The sequence below is a fragment of the Phlebotomus papatasi genome, chromosome 1, assembly GCF_024763615.1.
Source record: "Phlebotomus papatasi isolate M1 chromosome 1, Ppap_2.1, whole genome shotgun sequence".
NCBI classification, from domain to species: domain Eukaryota; kingdom Metazoa; phylum Arthropoda; class Insecta; order Diptera; family Psychodidae; genus Phlebotomus; species Phlebotomus papatasi.
In genome coordinates, this window is record NC_077222.1 from 111,040,005 (window position 1) to 111,064,749 (window position 24,745).

At 34.9% G+C, this 24,745-nt stretch overlaps 1 protein-coding gene across 1 annotated transcript in view; it reads left to right on the forward strand.

Annotated features, from left to right (window-relative positions):
* The first annotated feature begins 5,662 nt into the window (after window positions 1-5,662).
* Window positions 5,663-24,745, forward strand: part of LOC129799281 (protein couch potato) — a 322,454-nt gene continuing 303,371 nt past the window's right edge. Inside the window, exon 1 of the mRNA XM_055843028.1 lies at window positions 5,663-7,116. The gene's annotated coding sequence lies outside the window, so the exon portion shown is untranslated. The remainder of the gene's footprint in view (window positions 7,117-24,745) is intronic.

Below are 24,745 nucleotides of genomic sequence, written 5' to 3' on the forward strand. Positions count from 1 at the left end.
TTGTTTTCTCTAAAATAATTCTTAATTTAAAATGAATAAAAATATAGACACGGCTTTATTTTTTTTTATTTTTTATTTAACCTGTCATGCAATTCTGTTTAATTTTTGAATCATTAAAAACCATTTTTCAAGGTCAAACATTAAAAAAACATTCTTGACAAGTCTGAACCGGTTCTAATCTGTTATGAATCGGTTATGTTTTTGCAATTCTCATCAGAAAATAAAATGCGTTACTTAGGGATGTTTTGAGTGACTCAGTCGAATCAACCGGTTCAAATCGGTTGAAAGCTGGTAAAAAGTTAGGGAAAGCGGGCTACCTTCGAAGGACTGAAGCTACGGACGACTCAATTTTTAACATATTCCTAATGGGTTTGACCCATTACTTTTTTCAAGAAATTTGGACTAGCACTGGACTAGCTATTAACATTAAACCTACCGAACATTTTTGGTCGCTTTTCCTAGCGCGCTCGGCCAAATGACAAACCGCGGTGGGGTAGGATACTCAACAAATTTTTCTTGGAAAATATCAAAAAAATTAAAATTTAAACACTGAAAAATAAATTACATATGTAATTTTAAGAAATTCATAAATTTTGACAGCGTCATTGTACCGCTTAAATTTGTGTTAATTTCAAAGAGTTTTTTAAGGTGGGTTTAGTGTTAAAATTTAATATTTTAATGGGTCAAATTCACTAAAAACTATTGAAAAATATAAGCTGTACGAAGATGAATCGTCCGAAAGTAGCGCACTTTCCCCTATTGAGATTTCTTTCACACATTGCACTGCTACATAATAATAATAATAATAATAATGTTGGCACAACATTTCATGAAGGAACTAAGCCTTCCCACAAGGGGATTTCTAGACACGCATTATTATTTTTTCTTTTACGGGATGAGTTTGTCAGTCCTATACACGTGGAATCAAGTGCAGTGAAGCTCACTGGATGCAACCTGAACTAAACGCCAGTAAAACTCCTTATGGCCTAAAGGGGATTCAAACTCGCGACACTTGCATAAAAGAGCGAGCCCCCAACCACTTGACCCATTGAGTGCCCTGCTACATAACATTATTCAAAATCACACAATCGAGCATTCCGCAGAGGTAGGATGCTTCAATCATTCGTTTGTGAGAAATTGAGAAGGGAAGTAAAGAAAGGAAACTTTTCTAGTGGCAGAGAGATGAGGGAAAAAGTACTTTAGATTCTAATCGTTTTCTTCTTTTTTTTCTTGCTTTGCCGTCCCCCATATGGGGAGGATATTTTGCATATTTCCCCTACCAATCCAACCCAGAGATTTCTCACGCCAGGAGATTTTGGTGTCGTGCTCCACAAAAGGGAATGAGGTGGTTTGGGGTGGAAAATAAAAATTAATATTAATAGAAGTGAAATTTCCCGCGTGTCGAATGAAATTGGGGAGTTTGGGGAGCTTTTTCGTTGGATCGGGGAATGGGGGGTTTAGCTGACTAATTTTGCAGCTGGTGCGCCCTTTCGTGAGCCACCCCAAAAATATCACCACCCAAATGAACAGCAACTCCGCTATTCACACAGGCTATCGCTTCTATTCTCTATCACGCAAATATTCGGAGTGCCATCGACTATGTACTCAAGTCTATTTACCTCTGTTCTCTCTCTTTCTCTCCTGGCATTCTCACCTGGAGAGCCTCACATATGCCATCCATGGCTCTCGGGTGTCGGGAGCTGTCGCGAGGAGTGCTCATGGCAGAGACAGAGAGAGAGAGAGAACTCAGGTAATGCCCCTCAGGTGAGAGTGAGGCAAAGGTGTTGTACACTTGTGTTGTTGCCCGAAGTCGAGGAAGTTAGTACATGAATTTTGTATAGGGGCACCCGAGAGAGCACCGCCACCGTGTAATATTTCTGTTCGAAATCCACCTCGTTTTCCCCATTGCTATAGGAACCTGCTGTTGTCGATTCAATATTGGAACACCTTTGGTTCCAGCTGACACCGCGCCAGCGCATTTGCCCAAAAACATTCACCAACCTTACAGCCTTGTCCGATTTTACGCGACTAATATAGCGGTCTCATGCCGGTTTCTTGGACACTTTTTTTGCCATTTCTTTTGCGAAGATTATGTCAGACTTCCTTGCCGGAGGTTTATGGCTTTTAAATCGTAGTTCTCACTTTTAGAATAATTTGAATATAGAGGAGCGGTGTGGTGTTCGAACTCCTTGCTTACTGTACTTCTAATTCTAAGGGGTTTGTCATTATTTTTTTTTTATAAGTCATCTTACTCATGGGGATATTACTGTTATCTAGCGCGTGTTCTTCTTCAGTCCCTCATTAGGCATTTTTTAATACTTATTTTTTCGCGATCAATTTGAAATTATTACCGACCTATTGTGGATTTAAATATTTTTCCGTCGAATACAAACTTATCCCAATCGGTTGAGAAATATATTTCCCAGAGCCATTTAACATTAAACTGTAAAAAAATACTAAGAATTAAATGAATGGTGACGTCAATTAAATACAAGATGTTATTTTTGTATCATGTTAATGTATTTTTTGAGATTAGACAAAATCTTTAAAGTAATTATAGGCCTTTTAAGTGGTCCCCTATCAGTGGTTAACCAGCTCTTTGCAAACAACGAATGTATTCGCATCGTTTTAAGGTTTACTATGCGCGAACCAGGCCTACGTTCCCCTAGAGCCACTCCTCTACCAAATTTAGATCGGCAAACCATTTGTGAAGCTAAATTAGGTTATCATTAGCTTCAATTCATTTTAAAAATTGGAGGAAAGACCCAATTTTAAAGGTATTCCAATTCAAAGGTGCCCTCTTTCGCTTTATAGTGCTTTTAATTTCGTTTCTATGAGTTCTAAAAGTAAAGTACTCTTAAGGGGCTTAACAGCTTCTACAAGAATTTGAATTAAAAATTCGTATTATAAACTTGTCAAGTCTTGATTCCGTAACAAACTTTTTTACCGTGGTATTAAAAACGTTAAAAAGACGTATTTATGACCTAAAACAATACCTCTGTGTTTCGGTATTAGAAAATTTGCATGGGCGTTTTCGAAAAATTAAAATTTGGTTACCAACATAATTTTGGTGGTATAATAAAGTGCGTGCCATTACCATAAGATCACTTTGCAGAACTCAAAAATTTTTTCTGTATTCGTTTTATCTAATTTTTTTCTGAAAAATATTTTGAATTGAAGTATTTTACAACTGATTATTGTAATTTTTTGACATTGAAATGGAAATCCCATATTTCCATTGAAGAAATGCTGATTTTTATGGTTTTCTAGTGTATCAATCAGTACCATAATGTCACTTCTTAATAAGCATATTATTTAATTTTTTTTCCACAAAATACTTTGATTTGAACCTGTTTATGATAATTTTTTTACCAGAGCAACATCTTTCTTAAATTGCAATTGAGAGAATGTCAATTTTATAGTGTTTTTGATCGTATAACTACGGTAATGTCAATAATTTTTTTTATAATATTATTAGGCGAGATGATTTTTATGCAAATCTTTAAAATTAGTGATTCTAACGTTTTTCTAAAGTATTTCAAGAATGCGATTAGGCACACTATCGATTAAATTTTCGATGAAATTATCTTCAGGCTTGTTGCAGGTATCCAAAATTGCAGATTTTAACTCCAACACTGAGTGAGAGAAATCCGTAAAAGTTAAAATAACATTCCGAAAATGTTAATTTTACTCTCCAGTATTGATCCGAAATCGGTGTAAATATTACCCTTTTTAGATGTATTGGGGGTTAAAGTTACCCTTTTTCATATTAATTTTACACTTAAAGAGGTGTAAAATTAACATTAAAAAAAAGTTAATCGCTTTAAGTTAGGAAAAAAAGTTAATCGCACCCTCTTTTTTTCTCAGTGATAACGTAAGTGTATTGGTGAGATACATATTAGTCCGTATACTTCCCGCCCTAGGTATTTGTTTGTATATGGTCCATTTGATTGGTAAAACTTTACGACAAAAAAACTAAAATTTGACGAACATTTTTCTGTGTTTATAAAAATTTACTAACAAATGTTTTGTAAAAGAAGAAGATCGGTTGAATGTGGCTGGTTAGAAACCCCAATAGTGGTATTGTACTGGTGATGATCTTTTTCTGGATATGACCATAAAAGTATATTCCTTTTTCAAAGATGACAACTTTTTCCACTGGCGAACACCAGGAATACAGGGAGTTCCACTTTCGGAGAAATTCTTGGGACCGAAAAAAGCCCGTGAATTAACTCCAGTAGTCACACGAAAAAATTGCATACCCATAGGAGAGGTCTTTGGAATAATGGCCTCTACACATTGGGAGCAATTTTTGTCAAAAATTGCTTTTTTGAAGGAAATTCCCTGCAGCATTCTAGGGAGAAACGTCAAATTTCTGTCAAAAACGCAATTTTTGACGAAAATTGCTCCCAATATGTAGACGCCTTAAGTAACGGAGGCGCCGTGATGTATGCAAGAAATTTTCGGCTGCAATTTTTCAGCCTATTTTCAGCGGCAACGGTTCATAATGGTTCCGGAACACCTTTTAGATCAGCAAAATTTCATGAAGTCGAAATTCGAATCCCATTCTTTCTCACACGTTCTGCATATGACTATCTCATTCTTTCGCATACCAAATTCGATTGAGCTAAATTGAGTTTGTTGTGATATTTAAAAGAAAAAGAAGAAGGCGAAAGAATTCGAATTTCGACTTCATAAAATTTTCCGGATCTAAAAGGTGTGCTATAGTCATAAGAAATGCATTTCAAATTTACTACAGTAGACTCTCTCAAATTCGGGCATATGGGACCGAAATGTCAACCGAATTGGACAAAAATTCGGGCGACAAACTTTTTGAAATGCAACGATTTTTTATTCATGTGCATATAGATAATGAGTTTACACACTCATATATAACGTAAATTGCATGAAAATCCCTCAATAATGCAAAATCACATCAAAACTAAGACAAATAATGCCAAATTTGAGCATATTGGATTCATTTAATAATCATAATCAAACTTGAAAAATGACAACAAACTTTTTTCAAATGTAACCGCTGCCCGAATTAAAAAGTAGCCAGATCTTAAAAGAGCCGAATTTGCGAGAGTCTACTGTACGTGAAAAATAAATGCATACATTTAGGGGGTTTTCAAAAATTATTTCATAAATGAGCGCCCAATAGTAGGCAATTCATATCAAATCCTTTCAATCCGTTTTCACTTAAGCCGGAACTCCCTGTATTACTTATCACAGTTTGTACATTTTTTTGTGAGATTGATAAACCTCTTGGATTTCAACCACATTCCCAGCCACACAAATCGTATGGGAAATCAATCAATTCAATCTCACGGGGAATTTGAAATGGGGCTGCAGGAGAGAATTGTGCTGAATCCGAGTGACTTTTCTGAAAAATTCCCAAAGTCCCAAGAGGTCACACACCACGGTAAGCACAGGCACTGGAAACTCCCATATTTTCATTTCTCTCCTTCCCGGCAGGTATGGGTTAATGGAGTAACTCTTGAGTGAATAAATTCTAATTTAATTGCCCTCACATTTGGGCAATTAAGAGGTGCGCGAGATGGGAAAATTCAGAAGGATTGGCATGAGTGAGAAATTGTGTGTTTATCTATTTTTTTTTTGGAGTATATATAGTTGGAACTGGTTGAATAAATATTAGGTGGGAAAAGCGTTTTGTATTGTGCTGAAGGTGCAAAACGGCGGAAGGAAAAGGAGAATAAGAGGCAGATTGTGAATTGTATGACAAACTCATTGCGCGCAGTGCAAATCCATGTAATGGAAAATAGCTCAAAAGCTTTTCCCTGTCGACGATTAATTGTCCCGCCAATGTGTCTTTTCCTCAGCCTAGGTGAGAGGCAATGAGAGTGAAAATTTGTGCGCCGTGAGAGCTTTTTTGGAAGTGCGCTCTAGGTTGGAGGTGTAGTTGATGTAGTTGCATGCGACTTTTTTCGGAAACTTGGTAGCTCTAACTGCTCTAGGTTAGAGTGGCATAAGCGTGGGGAAGTTGAGAAAGAGAGAAGCATTGAGCATAAGTCTGCGTCGATTCTTGGATGGGAATATAGTGATCTCTGTTGCTCGCCCAGGTGGGTTAACGACTCACTACTGGGCACACTTGCTGACGGCACAAAATCGGAAGTTTAGTCTACTGTCAGCAGTCGAGGAAATCACAACGCGCACCCAACTTTGCAAACGAATCTACATTGAATTTTTAAGCCCAAATTTTACTTGTAGGCAAAAAGGCATTAAAAAACTAAAAAAATAAATAAAAACGTAGAAGAATCTCATGCAATTTGCAAATCGTGTCTTAAAGGCCGAAACACACCATCACGATAGTTCTTTTCTTGGCGGTTTAATCGCATCAATAGCACCTTTTTCCGCTCTCTAAGTTTTTCGCGCGTCGAAGCTTTTCTTTTCGCGGTGTTTTTCAACCTACAATCTTTTTGCTTTTGGATTTTTCTTCAGTGGAATTTTTGTACATCTCAAAAATCCATTTGTGTAGACTGATTTTATTTTGGATTTGGTGAATAGAAAACAGAATTATTGTGCAATTTTCTCTCAAAGAAATCTAAGAGGAATTCCAGGAAAAGAAACAGCAGAAAATTGTGTGAAAAATTCAAACACCTCATCAAATACAAAAATTCAGTGGAGTGTGAAGCTTAAATTCTCTGTGGAAGCTCTAAAATAACATTAGTTTGAATTAAAAAAAATCTCCCACACAGTATAAAACAATTTAAAAGTGGAAATTTTCTGCCGAGAAAAAAATTCAAGAGAATCTCAGAGTTAGAACAATTTAAAAAACAAGTGTTAATATTCTCTCTACTTCTAAAAAAATAAATAAATAAAAATAAAAATAATAAAATTTGGTGTGTTTTCGAGTGTGGCAAATTTTGAAGAGGATAAAGTGTGTTTTGTTCTTTGCTTTGCAATAAGATTTTCTACAAAAAAAGTGATGAAATAATATATTTAAAAAAAATTGTGCTTTATTGTAAATTAGCCAGTGAGAAAAACGTCGAAGGAAAAATTATCCAAGACAAGTTCTTTTGTGTGTTATTTTTTTTGAGAAGCCAACAGGAGGAAAGAATTAGAATCACAAACTCCCACAGCAATCAGCTAAAGGTGTGTGATTAAATTCCATTGAATTACTGTGTGAGAATAGAATGATTCTATCCCCATGTTCTTTTGTCTCTAACCCATTGTGCTCCCATTTCACACCATATGAAATCTTGGAGATGCCTCTCTTATGGTACACAGTAAAAATATTCAGTTGTGTTACACATAAATGTGCTTAAAATGAAAATGTGTAATTAATTTTGTGTAAAGCATTTTTTTTTTGTAAAATTCAAATCTTTAAAAAGTACACGTTTCAATGAAAACATTAAGGTTTTCCATTTAAAGTCAAACATTCAAAAATTGTGTACACCGTTTAAACATTTTCGTAGAAATACACATAAATTACACAACAATTACACAATTGTCTAAAGGATAATCCCTCCAAAATGGTGATATAGTTAATCTATTTTTTACTGTGTACCCAAAGGTGGCAGAAAGCAATTCTTCATGGTAAATTCTCGCGATTTCACTTCCACCAACTGTTCTTTGGGTTCTTTTTCGATTGCACTAAGAGATTTACCAACCACAATCACTGACATCATCTCCCATGTGCCTAGGTGATTGCTCTGGGAAAGGAGTAATTCTATAGTGAAATTGCCATATTTGAGATTACATGGCCTTATAAGCTTCAAGGGCTATTTGGAGATAAATTTTGGAGATTTTACTCTCCCTATACTTATTTTGTGCAGAAAATTGTACTCACAATCTCTAGTTGTAATAACAATGTGTTAAATTGTTTAGAATTTCTCAAAAAAGTAAACAAATTTTAAAGCATTTGACGTTTTAGCTTGAATATGACCAAAATATAACTTAAAAATGTGCAAGGAAAACACAAAAATTTGTATGAAAAAGTTGTGAAGTCGTATAAGCTTTAATAGAGTTTAAGGTCTGTTTAAGTGTTTAAAATTTCTTAAAAGGCAAGATAACTTTGGAGCCTTGAACGGTGTAACCCGTGTAAAGCATTAACCAATGACCAAAATATAACTTAAAAATGTGCAAAAAAAGCACAAAATTCTTTACAAAAAAGTTTTGAAGTCGTCTAAGCTTTAATAGAGTTTGAAATGTGTTTAAGTGTTTAAACTTTCTCGAAGAGCAAAGAAATTCTGAAACCTCGAACGATGTAACCCAAAAATAACTAAAATATGACCTTGATAAAAGTACAGCGAAAGCACAAAAGTCTGTATGAAAAAGTTGCAATGTCGTCTAAGCTTTAATAGATTTTAAGATCCGTTAGAGTGTTTTCTCAGAAAAGCAACGAAATTCTGAAGCCTTGAACGGGGCAACCCGAAAATGACAAAAATATGACCTTCATAAAACTTCAGCGAAACAACAAAAGTCTGTATGAAAAAGTTGCAATGTCGTCTAAGCTTTAATAAAGTTTAAGATCCGTTAGAGCGTATGAAATTCCCAGAAAAGCAAAGAAATTCTGTAGCCTCGAACGGTGACCCCCGAAAATTACCAAAATATAACAATGATAAAAATACAGCGAAAGCACAAAAGTGTGTATAATCAATTTGTTAAGTCGTCAAAACTATAATATAGTTTAAGATCCTTTAAAGTGTTTAAAATTTCTCGAAAGGCAAAGAAATTCTAAATCCTTTGACGTTTTAGTACGAAAATGACCAAAATTTAATCTTGGAAAAAGTGCAATGAAAGCAAAGAAATTTGTAGAATAGAGCTGTAAGTTGCCTAAATTTTAGTAGAGTTTAAGATCCGTTAAAGTGTTCTAAGTTTCCCGAAAGGCAAGATAATTGCGGGGCCATGAACGATGCAACTCGAAAATGACCAAAATATAACTTTAACAAATTTTAACGAAAGCACAGTCTTTTAAAAAAAAATTGAAAATTGTCTGAATTTTATTATAGTTTAAAATGTATTGAAGTGTTCAAAATTTCTCGTAAGACAAAGAAATTCTGAAGCTTTATACGTTGTGACCTTAAAATGACCAAAATATAACTTTGACAAAATATCACAAAACTAATAAAAGAGAAAGTCTTCTAAAAAACATTTCAAGTCATCTAAAATTCAATGAAATTATTCAACAATTAATCCACAACTTGGTTGTGAAGAAAGTTCACACCAAGCAGTATGATTTTGAAATTGATAAGCTATCTTTGAGGCAGAATTACATAAACTGAAAAAGTCTTGCGGTTTTTTCTCCAGAACAGACAAAATCACAGATACTAAGATTATCCAACGCATTTTCTGAATATCAGTGTAGAAGAAATATAAAAGAATATGAAAAATAAAACACAATTATAATAAATTGTGAACAAACTTTGCATCTCGGATGATTAAATGCGTAATTGTTAAATTTTTCTCCAGAATTGTTGTTATAATCAGTTTTCTATCGGCAGGAGATTTTAATAAATGTGAAGTTGTCTGAAAATTAGTGTAAAAATGACCAAATTTTAGAAGAAGTTATGTGAAAAACTTTAATGATCATGATAAAATTTTCAAAATCAATCGCCAATGCGATTGTGTCATAAAAGTTAAGGTGATTAGATGATTAGGTGATGTTTAGGTGATTAGAATACCTAAAGAGAAAAGAAATTCCATTTTTAGCACATTATGACTAAAATATGACCAAAATATAACGTTTTATAGGTTCTAAACAGTTTGAGAACTTAAGGTGAATCGAAAAAAGAAAAAGTCACAGAATTTAACCGTTTCGACCATTAAATTGCGTGTACCGTTTCGTCTATTACGTTGTTGATTTGTATTTATGAAAAACTCATGGCTCCGCTCCGCTACACCGTTTGGTTCAGGAAAATTTCATGAAATCAAAATTGACATCCATTGTTTTGCAAATGCCCATCTCATTCTTTCTCACTCCAAATTCTTGAGCTAAATTGAATTTGTTGTGATGTTTAAAAGAAGAACAAGAAGAATGTCAATGAATGAGATAGACATATGCAAAGCGTGTGAGAAAGAGAGGGATTCAAATTTCATAAAGTCAAAATTCACATCACTTTCCTTCTTGAAATCTTTGCAGATATCTATCCTACTCTTTCGTACTCTTCTTCTTCTATCGAACATCACACCAAATTAAATTTAGTCAAGTCTAATTTTGAGACCTAAAGAGTGGGGCAGACTTATGTGATCTTTTGAGAAAGAAAGGGACTCGAATTTTGATTTCATGAAATTATACCGAATTAAAAGGTGTGCCAGAGTCATTATTACTTAAAATAGTGGACTTAAACAGATAAAATTCAAAATATTAAGTGATTAAAAACACGAATTACTAATCTAAACCACATTTGGAGTAATTATAATGTGAATAGCGTTATAATTTTAATGAGCAAGTGTGATACGTGATACCGAAGGTAGAAGGTGCATGAATATGTATAGTTGATAAATCTACATTTATCATTTTAAGCGAGCGTAATAAAATAACTTGTTTCTATATAGATAAATTTTACATTTGAATTTAGTTTTAGTGTTTAAAAGTTATTTCTATTGTTGCCATTTTTATATGAATAGTGAATATTGGGAAAATTATCCCAAGTAGCAAAATTTGACTAAAACTTATTGTTTTATTAAAAAATTTTGGTAACTAGAAAAATTTGTAGATTTTGTCCACAAACATTTGAGTTAAGTATTTAGTTGGTATGAGAAATAGAAAAATTATAACGTCGTGATGACGAAATTATAACCATAAGGGGAATGTGCGCTAACTTCGGAAGATTCAAGCTTCGAGCAAATCAATATTTTCAATATGTTTATAAAAAATTTGACCCAAAGGTAGTCAAGTCAAGTCAAATTCGAAGTTTCAGTCGTCCGAAGGTACAGTTCCTTCCCCTATTAAGAAATTTTAACTACCTAGATATTTTCAAATTGACTTTTACTCAAGAAATTCACTTAAATTTCGGTTATTGAGCTTTCCTCTCTTCCGCTTCATTTCTCTGAATTCCGCATTTTCAAACGAAATTGCATTGAGAACTCCCTCGAATCGTCTTGCATGTCAAAAAATTGCAGGAAATCCATCCCAGAAGTGGAATCTCTCAAAGATTCCTCGAGATTGTTGCCCCCATGAAAGTTTCATCAGAGGAAACCCAGTGAAAAGAAATCACCCACGGAAACAATTGCAATTGTTTTATATGTGGAGATGTTGGAAAAAAGGTGCACCTTTTCCCTACATTTCACTGTGAGTTTTAAATTTTTGCACAAGATAAATTAATTATTGCAGCTGTACAGAAGGGGAAGGGGACTTAAGAGAGAAAAAAATAAGAAGAAATGGAGTATCTGTGAGTGAAGTAGTGAAAGAAACAAGTGCAACTCGCAAACTTGAGCAATGAGACCACAACATATTACAATGTCTTGCAAAAACACTTTAACATACCACAAGTTAGTGCAAAAAAACACACAATGCTTTACATACTGAGAGTGGGAGAACAGAGAATTAAATATTTACCTTGATAACTTTTCTCGATATCAATTTTTCCATCGTTTTGGATTATTTCCATAAATTGAATTGCGAATGACGCTATTTTGAAGCAAATAGAGACGTTTTTGTAGAAGATGGAAAGAGAATTGAGAAAAAATTGCATAGATATTAGCTTTGGGGATTGAAAAACATCGAGAAAGTTAACGCTAAGTTTGTATGGGTTTATGGAACTTGGATTCAGTAGGTAAAATTCGATTTGTACTTGGAATGAAAATTAGCAACTTTACAAATCGGGTATTATGGCTTCTACACATTGGGAGCAATTTTTGTCAAAAATTGCTTTTTTGAAGGAAATTCCCTGCAGCGTTGTAGGGGGAAACGTCAAATTTCTGTCAAAAACGCAATCTTTGACGAAAATTGCTCCCAATGTGTAGACGCCTTTAGACGTTTAAGGGCTTTTTCGACCTGCGAAAGAGATTTCCAACGTTTTGCTCTGAAGGTTGGTCACCTAAGTTAAGACGGCACAGGGCGCTACAAACCGGTATAAACCGATTGAAATCAGTTCAGTCTTGTCAAAAATTCCAAGACCTTTCTAACGAGCCAAAACATAATATAATTTGGTTGTAAAATGCGATCTCTAGAGCCTTAAAACCTTTGACCTTGAAAAACCATTATTAGGAATGATTCAACGGTATATTGGTACAAGGACGAAATTTCTGCCTGGGTAATTTCTAAAACATATCCAAAAATGAGAAAAACATACGATGCATTTTCGAGCAATCCCAAAAACATGGTTTTTGAGAGGAAGGGGTACCCCGAAAGGTTCCCGAAGGTCCCAAGTCTCTATCTCTAACCGTTTGGGCTCTATAATGTTAAATATTCTGATATAATTGATTAAAATGATAATATAATATTCAATAAAGCAACAAATTCATAAAGATTAGTTTATCATTTTAAATTTTTACCCCAAATTTAGTTCCTTTCATTAAACTTTGGCGAGACTTCATAAACTTTCTTCTATATCTCGCGAGACGTCGGTTGGAGGTGGTTTGTCGAACCGCAACATTACAATAGCTGCGATTGTGAAAGAATTGCAGTTGAAAAAAATTAAAATTACCAATCAAGAAAAAAACTCTAGTCCAGATTTAACTTCCACTCCACCTTTGCTCAAGGGACCTCCTATGGGTAGCATAAAAAGAGCAATTTCTAAATAAATAAATAATATAAATAGAGTTATTGTTGTTTCGCGTTTTGTTGCCAGGGAAACAAATAACACCCAAAACTATTACATTAAATTGGAAGTTGGGTTGGAGTTTCTTTTGTGCCTCAACTCACCTCCACCAACACAAAAGTCTTCACTACAGCAACAACAAAAAAAGCGCGAGAGTCGAGGTTTCTAGCTAGAAGTTGTATGTGAAACATCACAAATCTATCTGTAATAGATAATAGTAGTAATTGAAGCAAGACTTATAATGTCAGTGGATTGGATGGAGTCAAAATAAGTTAGTGTAGAGTGTTAGTGGTATTTTTTCTTCAATTTTCTCTACCATCATCATTCTCCTTGACCGTTGAAACATGTCGAAGAATGAGTTATAGAAGGTATTTTTTTTCTATACTCTTTCTTCTAAATTGGCCTTTGGAGGGGTGGAAAAAGTACTCAAGAGAGTGTGGAAAACTCACACATGCATTCTGCGGAAAATTCCCATTAATCGATGAATGTGATAAAGCGTTCCTGTCCCCACCCTGGGAATTTTTCCACAATGTTGCACATTATTTTGCGAGAAATGATCAAAATTACTCATGCTACGACATAATAGCATGGATGAAAATTGTAAATTTTGCCAATCCAAAGGACAGTTGTGACAAATTTAGAATAAAAATGCAAATAACCGAAAAATGACCCAAATATGACTGATAAATAACTGTAGGAAAAACAGAAGATGATTATATGAAGGAAAATGTTGCAGTAAGCTCAAAAAACTTACCTATGATGTTATTTCTTCTTCAGTCATTTCTTCATCTGTTATTTCAATTTTATAAAATGTGTTCATACTTGGGTAAACTCTCAAGAATGATCCTTGGGTCTCGTTAAATTAATGAGTTACTCTATTTAAATTCAAAAACCACCGGATTTTTACACTTCAATCAAGAAAATATGACAATTTTAGTCTTGAATGTTCATTTAACTCATATTTGGTTGAATTTAAAGAGACAGTAATACACACAATCCATAAATTTCAAGCTGCATGCAGGGAGTTCCGCTTTGAAAGAATTTTCCGGGACCGAAAAAAGCCCACGAATTAACTCCAGTTACACAGTAAAATTGCATATCTGCAGGAGATATCTTTTGGGAGAAGTTATGGAAACGCCGTGATGTATGAAAGATATTTTCTTCGCCAATCTATCAGCCTATTTTCAGCTCCAATGGTTCATAAGAAATAAAAGAGCCTGAGTGTGATAATCCATGCAAATATACTTCATTTTTCAATATATTCACCTTAGTCATATTTTAGTCATTTTGACGTTATTTTACCAATATTCTGTCACAAATCAAATCTTCCTTCTGAACGAACGCAAATTCATATGAAGATATTTTATACCACCTTTTGGGACACTAACTTTACCAATTTGGACAGAAAATGTGTGAAGACATGGGGAGTGTTTGCCAACCAAAAACCGGTAGATTTGTTTTTGTGCCACTGATCCACCAGGGATTACCGAGTGTTTAATTAATTGAACTCTGTATACTCTCCTATGTTTGCTGTAGCATCACCCTCAGAAAATGCGTGTGAGATCCAGAGTATCTTAGCACAAGTCCCTCGTCAAAAAAGCGATGCCAGAGATAACGAAACGCAATAAAAGCAATCTAATCTCTCTCTTTGCCCAAACTCATCTTTCCGTGCCAAAGCTTTCATGAGATGCTTCGAGGTGGGTGATTCTTGGGTGGGCTAAAAATGAACAAAATTTTAGAGGTGGGGTCAGTAGAAGGTTCCGAACTAATTGAATAAATAATTTTCGCGACAGCTCTACAGTGTGATATCATTTCACACAGAGACACTTACAAATTAATTACATTTCCTGCTGGATAGATGAAAGCTTTCCGGGGAACTTTGGCCAACTTTCGGCACTCTCTCTTGAGGGTTTTTGACCGTACATCGTGGAAGACATCAACAATGAACTCAATTGTTTGTTGAGCAATTTTGCTTTTGGAGAGCCAATTGATGAAAGAAACATTACTAGGGGGAATTGGGGCACCTTTGAAGAGGGGCAGCTTTGAAAATGGATATTCCCATATTTTAAATGGAATTGTGCCTTATCATAATGTAATTTAGCTTCTCAATCGGTTTTCTGAGCTAAATTACATCATGATAATGTAGATTTTCTTTTAAAAATAAGAGTAAAAGTCCAATTTCAAAGCTTCCTCACTTAAAGGTGCCCCAATTCCCCTATTTGAAAGAGGAAAAATAAGGAAGAGATGTCGTAGAGTGCTCGAACTCACTAATTTTTGTGATATCTTTTGGAGAAAGGAGCTGTGTGTAGCTTTGGGGAAGGGGGGTCGCCAAAGACTGGAAGTTCATGTCTTACACCGTTTGGTCTTTAGCAAACGTTCAAGTAGAAAATCAAACCAATGCGCTCGTATTGGGAATTTCAAGACCTTTCAAATGATTCTAATCTGGATTAAATCGGATAATTAATCGCTCTAGACTTTCAAATTGTCTTAAACTTTGAGTATTCGAAGTAGGGGAAGGCCTTCTGGCTTCGCACACATTCTGGCTTCGAACATTCATATTTTTTCCGTATTCTGAATCTGACTTAGCTTGTCACACATTCCCTGAAAACCTACGTCAGATACATTAAAGGAATATGCGAAAAATAAGAAGTGTTCGAAGCCAGAGTGTGCGAATTCTGAAGGCCCTTCTCCTACATGAACTCAGAATCTATGGATTGTATATATTGCTTAGCCTTTGAGTTCGAGCAATAAAAAAAAATACGCAGATCTTTTTCTCTGGCATCAATCAATTTTGCATTTTGATGTTTCATTCCGAGAAAGTACAATTGTTAGACAAATTAAAAGCATTTCAGAGACCTCGGCAGTATGTTTTGCAATCAACAATTCCTCTCTTTTGAATTAATCGGAAAGAGGGGCAGAAGATAGTTATGTAAGACAATGCAGACTCACCATGAAATTGGAGAATGAGGTGAGGGTTGAAGAGACTGAAGGAATGGCTCAAAACGGTTAAAGGAGAAAGAAAAGAATGGCCGGAAAAATTGAATCACGGGAAGTTGTTCATCAGTGTCAACAGAATGCGGGCAATTCCATGGAGAATTGCAAAGTTAGGAATCCTACCAGAACCACCCTCACTTCTGCCAAAAAGCCAATATTAGCCACCCTTCCCTGAATGAGACACTGCCAGCAATTTTAATTACAAATCTCACTCTTGTTTCCATGGCCATTTCCTCTGTGGACTAGGCCCCCGCATACCTTAAGGTATGTCTTCCGGGATCGTTTCTTCTTGGGTTATTTGCACCCAAAAGTCTCCCTCATACCCCCAAGACTATCTCCACCCTGGGAATTATGTTTATGTTGGAGGCCACTTTTGCAAAGTGCGGGGATATTGTGTGAATTTTGGAACTCATGAGGTGACGATGATGATTATCAGAAAATATGAGCTGTTTTTGGCGGGAGATTTCCAGAAGGCTTCCTTCACTTCCTACTTGTCACACGCAGCTTGTGAAAAACATGCATCACTCACCAAAAAATTAACTTTCGTCTTAAGACTTACGACATAAGGGTGCGGTTTGTATAGGGGGTGAGTCATTCTAAAAAATACATGACCCACATAATCCAAAGATTAAAGCCAAAATGAATTTGGCGTTCTTTTAAGAAAGGAATAATAAGCTTAACAAATCAACGGATAAGGACGCTTTTTTAATCTGAAATGAACTAACAAACTATAACTAACTTAAGGTCACAGTTGATACCGGTATTTTGACCATAAACTTGCAGCATAATTGCGGTGGATGGGGGCTTAAAATAAAATAAACAAAGAGCATTTAAAAGAAAAGTGGTGAAAGTAAACACAGCTGAAATTCATAAAATACCCATTTAAATTCAACTTCGTTTTATCCTAAGTCTTGTACGTCCATTTCTGCCTTAGCATTTCCGTCGCCTGAACTTATGAACCGAATAAAAACACAGCTCATCCGCATTAAGTTTCCGAAATATCTTAAAATAAAAATTCTTAAGATAAAATAAATTCACTTTGAAAAGAAAAATGTTTTTGTTTTTCAAAAACTGTACAAGGGGTCCTAGGAATACGCACTTCAGGATAAGTACTTGACAGAATTATGCCCTCATAATTACGCATTTGAAAATAAATTTTTTATGCCCAGTTAGAATCAAAAAATTACAGAAACATTGGTGCCAAAAAAATTTTGTATGTTCGATCTGAAAAACCAGCCTCATTCAGACTCCGTACTGCGACCAGGATTGCTGTGACTTCAGCCTGAAATACTGTCCTATTCCGGCTAAGAGACACACCCACCGATTCCAAGTTCCGGTACAGTGATACCCGGCACCTGGGAAGTGAGAATTTTTTTACGCGTATGCAAATTTTTTTAGTTCATAAAGCCATTTCGCGAGGTTTTCTTCGATACCGAAAATGTGCGTAATCCCGGAACCCCTTGTAAATCTTATGTAGATTGTCGATGCCAAAGAACGATTTCCAGAGTGCACAAGGAATACCCATTTTTCTACAATAAACCATATTTTTTCTGTTTCCTTATGTAATTTTCCGAAACTTTCCTCATTTTGAATATCCTTTAGGAAAATAAATTAGAAGAATTGCGTAAAAGAGCTAGGGTTATGAAGGTCATATGATCGAAAACTATATTGATATAAAGAAATTTCTATAATAAAGCGTTTATACGTTTTTAAATTACTTTATGAGAGTATTTGTCTTTAGGATTTCTTTATGCGACACACATTCTTAATTTGTAAAATTTATTTATATATCTTTTTTATTCAGTAAACAAGAAAGATATATCAATTACGGGTACTATACCGACTTATGGCAGATTGAGTCTGATGCAGTTGGGTTGGAAATTTCAAGATCTTTCAAAAAAATCCTAATTTAAGCAAATCAGTGAGAAATAAGGCTTTCAAAGTGATTAAACTTTGATCGTCGTAAATTCGATATCGAAACGGCTTTCGAACATAGGTATCCAAGGATGAAATATATTCGTCGCAGGAGTCATTTTCGAAATAAATCAAGGAACATGGTTTTAACTGCTACATCTTTCATAATTTCTAAGGGAAGATATACTTCAGGCGTGCAACTTTATTTACATTAGATCAAGAAAGCAATTTAAAATTGTTCCTTAACCCATTTAACCGATTTAGAATACTAACTCTATGTGTACTTATTAATTAAAAATATCAATTAAAATTGTTTGAAATATCTTATAAATCTATTTAGACTCACAATAATTTCACCGTAATTGCGATTTTCAATAGGAATTGCTCAGCTTGAAACTTCGCTTTTTGTAGAATTTCACGGTAGATTGAACTTGAATTTATACATAATCCCTCGGACATTGGGTGCAAAATCACATACAACTTTTAAAACAATGTGAACAAACAATTAATTACCTCAGTCAGTGACATAAAAGAAATTTTATGAGCTACTAAAGTGTCTGCAAAACGGCTTACAATTAAGAGATACTAAAATTGTCTCAAAGTCGTCTGAAGGAGGGGAAAACATGTGGTTTCCTTCCAGAAATTTCACAATATTTACCTCTGGTCCAAATTTTGATGAAAAACGAAAGTCCAACAAGAGAATTGAAATGATGTAAGATGGATGTACGAGAAAATTTTGATAGACAAGTTTAGGGTCAGAAAGTTGCAGTGAGTTTGAAAGTAATATTGTCTCTAAATTAGTCATTAAGTGAAGATTCCTTTAATTAAATAAAGTGTTGTAGGCTGGAACAAAAAAAAAGTTGTCGAAATCTTGGCAATGCTGGAGAATGGGCGTTAGATCTAATTGAGAGGAGATTATAACGCAAAGAGATTCATATCAAAAGTGAGTTTAGTGGATTAAAACACAAAATGCTAATTAAATGAAGAGTAGAATTTTTCCTTATTCTTCATGTCTCTCCCAATGACTTTTATTGGTGTTCCGGGGCGGGTTATGCGTGCCCGGGGAATGAGTTGTCCGGAGGCAAAAAGTCCAATTATGATTCTCCCCTGGTAAATTCTGTTGGTGGTGCTAAGCGCGCGGGATTTGGCCTCTCTTGAGCCATAAAGTAGGAAGCCCGAAGACTCTGGAGTAACGAATGGTGCAAAGAAGAGTAAAAGACTATAAAAGACGATGAGAATGAGGAAATAAGACTTTGATATTTTGTTATATACAATCCCATCTTACTCTTACTCTCTCGTCATACTCATCAAAATACGTATGTAGTTCTAGGTTTTTGCTTCCCATCTCTTTTTTTTATCGACTGATGGAGAGGGTTACGTGTTTGACTTGATAGGGAATTTTTTGTTCTTATTTTTTAAATAGCTTGACCGAATTTAATTGATCCAGGGACTCAAGGTATCAAAAGAAACAACTCTGCGTTATGTTAAGAAAGCCGCCATGTTGCTCAATTGCTTAATTTTTCTTCAAAGCGATTTTTATAATTTATTGATAAATGGCTTAACCGTTTTTTATGAATGCAATATCGTTGGAAAGGTCTTAAAATTTTCTACAACTCTTATTCATAAAATACAGAAATTCTTTAGAATGAAGAACAAATAGCGATATCAATTCAGCTTTTTGAAAATAAAGTCATTGGGGCGGTTATTTGAATTTTTAAATATTGGTCAATTCTTTAGAACGTCACGCTTTTCCCTGACTGCAAATCAACAAGAGAAATTAAAACCGATAAATAAAATTGATTCAATTAAATTTATTTTCATATCATTTATTTTTTTATCCCCCTTCCCATGCGTCTATCGCCGTCTTAACCTTGATTCTATCCTCCAGGACTAAATGATGGAAATGTCCCTTCGGATGCTGTATGTTATTTGATACAAATATCATTATTACATTTGCTTTGGGAATAGGCCTAACGAATTGAGAGAGGAAAAAGACCGACCACTTCCGAATCAATGAAACGTCCTACATTTAACCTTGGAAAATCCAACAAAATCGGACTCTGCATTTTTTACCTGTACAAACGATACGAACGAAGATAGCCCAATGGACCTAGTTCAGTGGTCGACTTGTCGTCGAAAACATAATTTAATCGACCACTGAAGAAGATCCATATCGAGACCGAAAGCTCTGGCCAAGACCGAAAAAGTGTTTTCCACTTAAGAATGACCAGTTTTCACTGGCGAACACCGGAGACACTTCCTATCAATGTATGTTCAAATTACTCAATCTTCTCCGGAATAAAAAGAGAAAATATTACTACCTCCACCCAGGATCGAATTAGGGACCTCTCATAGTTAACTTGACGAGTGCCCTATCAATTAGGCTATTAAAGGCCACAAGTTCCACTTCACTAATTACCTTAACCAACTGCATTTTGTACTACAATCGAACACTCTCGGGGTTCTCGGGGTTGCCAGATTTGAAAATGTTACTCTCTTAAGATGCTAACTTATGATAGGCTAACTACGTTTAATGTGCTAGACACACTTACGACTAGAGCTGAAAAACGGCTTAACGTAATTATAATCAAAATGATGATTAGATTAAATTCTCATCAGGTTCTCACTAAGCTTAAGCCGAGAGACGGATTAGTCAGAAACTAATGGAAATGTAATTTTATCATTATTTTGATTATAATTAGCCATATCGATTACGATTTTAGCCATATCTTGGCTAAAATCGTAAATATTTCTCGTAAAATCGTAAGCATAATAGGCATGTTACAAGCTGGTTTAACACATTCATTTTATTTTAAAATGTCTTCGCGACGGAAAATCGAATTCACGAGCAAAATCAAGGGAGTTGATAACTTTCCGATTCTGTGGAATCGATAGTATCGACATATTTGCTATATTAAGCAAATATCGGCTTAAAAATCTTAAAAGAATTTGACTTTTGTAAAATATCTAATTAATGGCAGTCATCCCTTACACTTTTCTGAATCGACAGTTGATAGGGGAAAGTGCCCATGCTTTGCACGGTCCCAAGCTTTATAATGACTAAATTTTTCCTATGTTTCTAAATAAATAGGACTCCGCAATATATTTTAAAACAGGACACTTTTTCCTAGTTTTCAAAATTTGAGTGCGATTAGTCACATTTATTGAAAAACATAGAGAAAATTTAGTCATTATAAAGCTTGGGACCGTGTAAACGTAAAGAATGGGCATTTTCTCCTACTGTCGAAAAGAAGTTATCATGTCACCCCAGATAAAATTTCGCCTTTTTAGAAGAAGGGAAAGTGCCTCTGATTAAAGGCAAATTCTTTATTTTTCGAGAAAATTGATTTAGTTTAAGATCTTGAAATTTAGAAATAAGGTTCAGTAAGAGTTATTCTTGAGCTTAAATCTTACCAAGGTCTTGATATTTTTGGCGGTATTAAGGCGTCTACACATTGGGAGCAATTTTCGTCAAAAATTGCGTTTTTGACAGAAATTTGACGTTTCCCCCTGCAACATTGCAGGGAATTTCTTTCAAAAAAGCAATTTTTGACAAAAATTGCTCCCAATGTGTAGAGGCCATTATTCTTAACATATTCTAAGCTTGTTTTGCGCACTTCGTTTTTGGTTTATAGAATGGACCATATGGAATTAGATCACAAGACGGCGTTATGCGTGAGTTGGAATGATTAAAAAGTGCTACATTGATGGGAATATCCCCTAAATCCTAATCTTACTTTAATGCCCCTGCTTTTGGAATATGACCATTGCGGATGAAAGGTGAAATGTGGGTGGGTTAATGCCTTGAAGGATTACTGAGTCAAAGTCACTAAGTTTAATACTTTCAGTGTACAACATAAAGTTCTTGACTGAAGCATCATGCATGGTGAAGTACAATGTGATGATGGGGACAGATCTTTTTGTTTCAGTTGCGTGATGGCGTCTAATTGAAAATGATAATTAAGCTAATTGAAGACGATGTGCCACATTAGACTAAAATTACTATTGCAGTCGACACGAAGGAAATAATATCCAGTGATTCGCTAAGAGGGTGAAATTTCTAAATATGACTCTAGTTTCTCACCATACCTTACCTCCCCATTATCGCATTTGAGGAAGAGTTTATACTACTTGAAAATGATAATAACAACACGTGACAACGCTCAAGCCCTTCCCTGACAGCTTTTTGAATCCCATCTCCGGGAGCTTTGGGATGATGCGGAAATGGAATTTGTTGTTATGAGAACACGCGCATTTCACAATGATCCACATAAAAGCACAAACATCTACCGTGATTCTCTCCTGTTTTTCCCATCATTTTGCAATAATAAGACACATTCTCTGGGAAACTGATGAGATTCTTTTTGCCTCAACAATAGACGCCCGAAACCCCATTAGAGTTATGAACTGTTAAGGGGCTCATCATTTCCAAGACATTATGAGATGGTTCATTATTGTGCCAAATGGAAACTAAGGGTGCTGACACACTGACTGCTGGCAGGTATCATTATTAGAAAATTTTCGTATTATTTCTGCCAAACTTGAAATTTTCAGAAATTGTAATTTAAAATATTATATATTCACGTGTCATTTGACTATAATTACATTAAGCCGTCTCTCAGCTTAAGCCGTAAGTATGTTTAGGGCATAGCCTAGGGACAAGATATTTTAATAGCTAGTCATACAATTACAGAAAAAATTATTTCAAATTTAGGAATGTGAGAAAAATATGAAGTGTTCGAAGCTAAAGTACGTGCGAAGCCTGAACCCTTTCCTTTATGCCTAAAATGCATTATAATCTGCAACATATAATTCATTTCTTTACGAAATCGAAGAGCTATTGAATGTTATTACTCATTTGCCTCTTGCTAGCTTAATACACAATTTTCTTTGATGATTTATCTTTACTACCCCTTCCACTTCCGACCTTATAAAAAAGACGCATTTTCTGCACTTGAGACACTCGAACACAATTGAGGAGACTTGGATGAAATATGCTCTCAATTGTCGAAGAAATCATCTCGATTGTGTGTTATGATCGAGAATGATGATCAATTTGAACTCAAGAGCTCCACTTTAGCCGTCAATGATGGCAAAAAAAAACTGCAGCCAAAGTCAATTTGACAGACTTCGTAATACTTTAAGGAGCTTAGAACTTTATTGCAGAATTATTATTTTGCAGAAAGCTCCTAATTTGATCTTGTGACTAAATCTCATAAAAGTTTCAGATTTTGAAGTTTGGAAATTGGAAATACTGTAATTTGACCTATCAAAAGGACTATCAGAATTTACACTGTCGATTGTGATGGCTATAAGTTCAAAATACTCTCCAAAGTGAAGCTATGATCAACAATAGGAGAACTCTTAGGCAGATGGTAAAAGAGAGGTTGATGATGATGCGATACACTGAGAGAAAAAATCTTTAAGACAATCTTTTTCTTATTAAAAATTTTAAATGAAAAATGGGCGAAAATGGGAACAGTCGCGGCGAATATTGAAAACAGTCTAGACGAAAATGGGAACAGTTGCTGGGCAATTTACGAAATTTAATGTCATTAACTAGCTCAATTTTAGTTAATATACTAAATTAATAAGTAAACATATTTTTATGTAATTTATAACTTCAAGACCTTTAAAGAAAATCTAATCTTGTCAAAATCTGTTGAAAAATAAACCCTAAAGAACGACTTAACTCTGTCTCTGTGAAATTAAATCATCATAAAATTTTATTATTATTTTTTTCTCTGTGTATAAAATTCATTGAACTCTGAAAATATCAGACAAAGCAGACAAAACACAAATATTTGGCCTTTTTTGCCCATCTCGCCACATTCGATGATGATGTTGAGAGAATAAATCATCTATCTTCAGTGCATAAGGCTTTTTTTTATCACCTGAGAAACGTCACGGTTAGACGGAGAAAAGTGAACAAAAGAGAGGGATACGGAGTGTATGTGCGGAATTTTATGATAAAATTTAATGAGTTGCCCATTAGATTTCCGCACAACTGTATCGAACTAGGTTGACCGTAGAAAATAACCACGGAGCTTGAAATATATGCTTTATTATTGAACATTTTGTGCTTAACTTTACAAACATCACCTCTTCATATCGCATTGTTCTCCAAAGCCCCAGAATTTGATGAATTTTTTCTGTGTTTTGACTTATCGTCGCTTGGATCAGCAATTGTCGTAACTGTCTCATCAGATTTATGATTTTTCATTCAAATATCAAGTAAGTTACGACAATTGCAAATACAATCGACATTATGCGAAGCTTCACAATGCCAAACGCACCTCATTTGCACCTCGCGCCTTTGTACTCATAAGCATCAAACACATTTCTCTCCATTTTCACCTAGACTGTGTGAAAAGTATATAGTATGAAAATCCATTACGCCTTTTGACACGGTGCACGTGAAGAGAAGCCCATTGAAAAGTGTGGGAGGAAAATTTTCTCAGAATTGACGGCAATTGAGGTGTTGCACCGGGAGAATTTCTTTCTCTAGCCCAACTCCAAAACCATCACAATGACGGAAAAATTTCCATCTCAGCCAGTGAAAAAAAAAATCTCTATTTTTCGCTTGAACTGCGTTATGAAAAAGAGCAAATGCACAATCCATGGATTTACATTCTGACGACTACAAATATGGTAAAACTTTTGCATTGGAATGTTTAATGAGGTTGTCAAAAGCTTTTTCAGTCGAATAGTTGACTTTATTTAAAGTGGCGATTGATAAAAATTCCAAGAATGCGTTAAAAATTTCCCTGTCTCTATTGATTGGATTAGGGATCAGTATACTCAGATAAGGTTAAGACATACAACATTTTTGTCATCATAAGTTTTTTTTCTTCGTTAAAAATTGGGTGGTAAAGCGTCCTATGAATTGCGAAATTCTCGAACTTTGACTACGATGGTATATCTTCAAGTACTTACGCGTCATTTACCGTTTACCCGTTCACAAACAATTTGAGCCTATTTGTTGCTTATCGATTTATAACGGGTTCATAACAAATTTGAACCGATTTAAGATTGTCAGAAATTCCAAGACCTTTCCAACGAGCTTAAAGATGACCTCATTTCATTGTGGAATACGCTCTCTAGAGCCT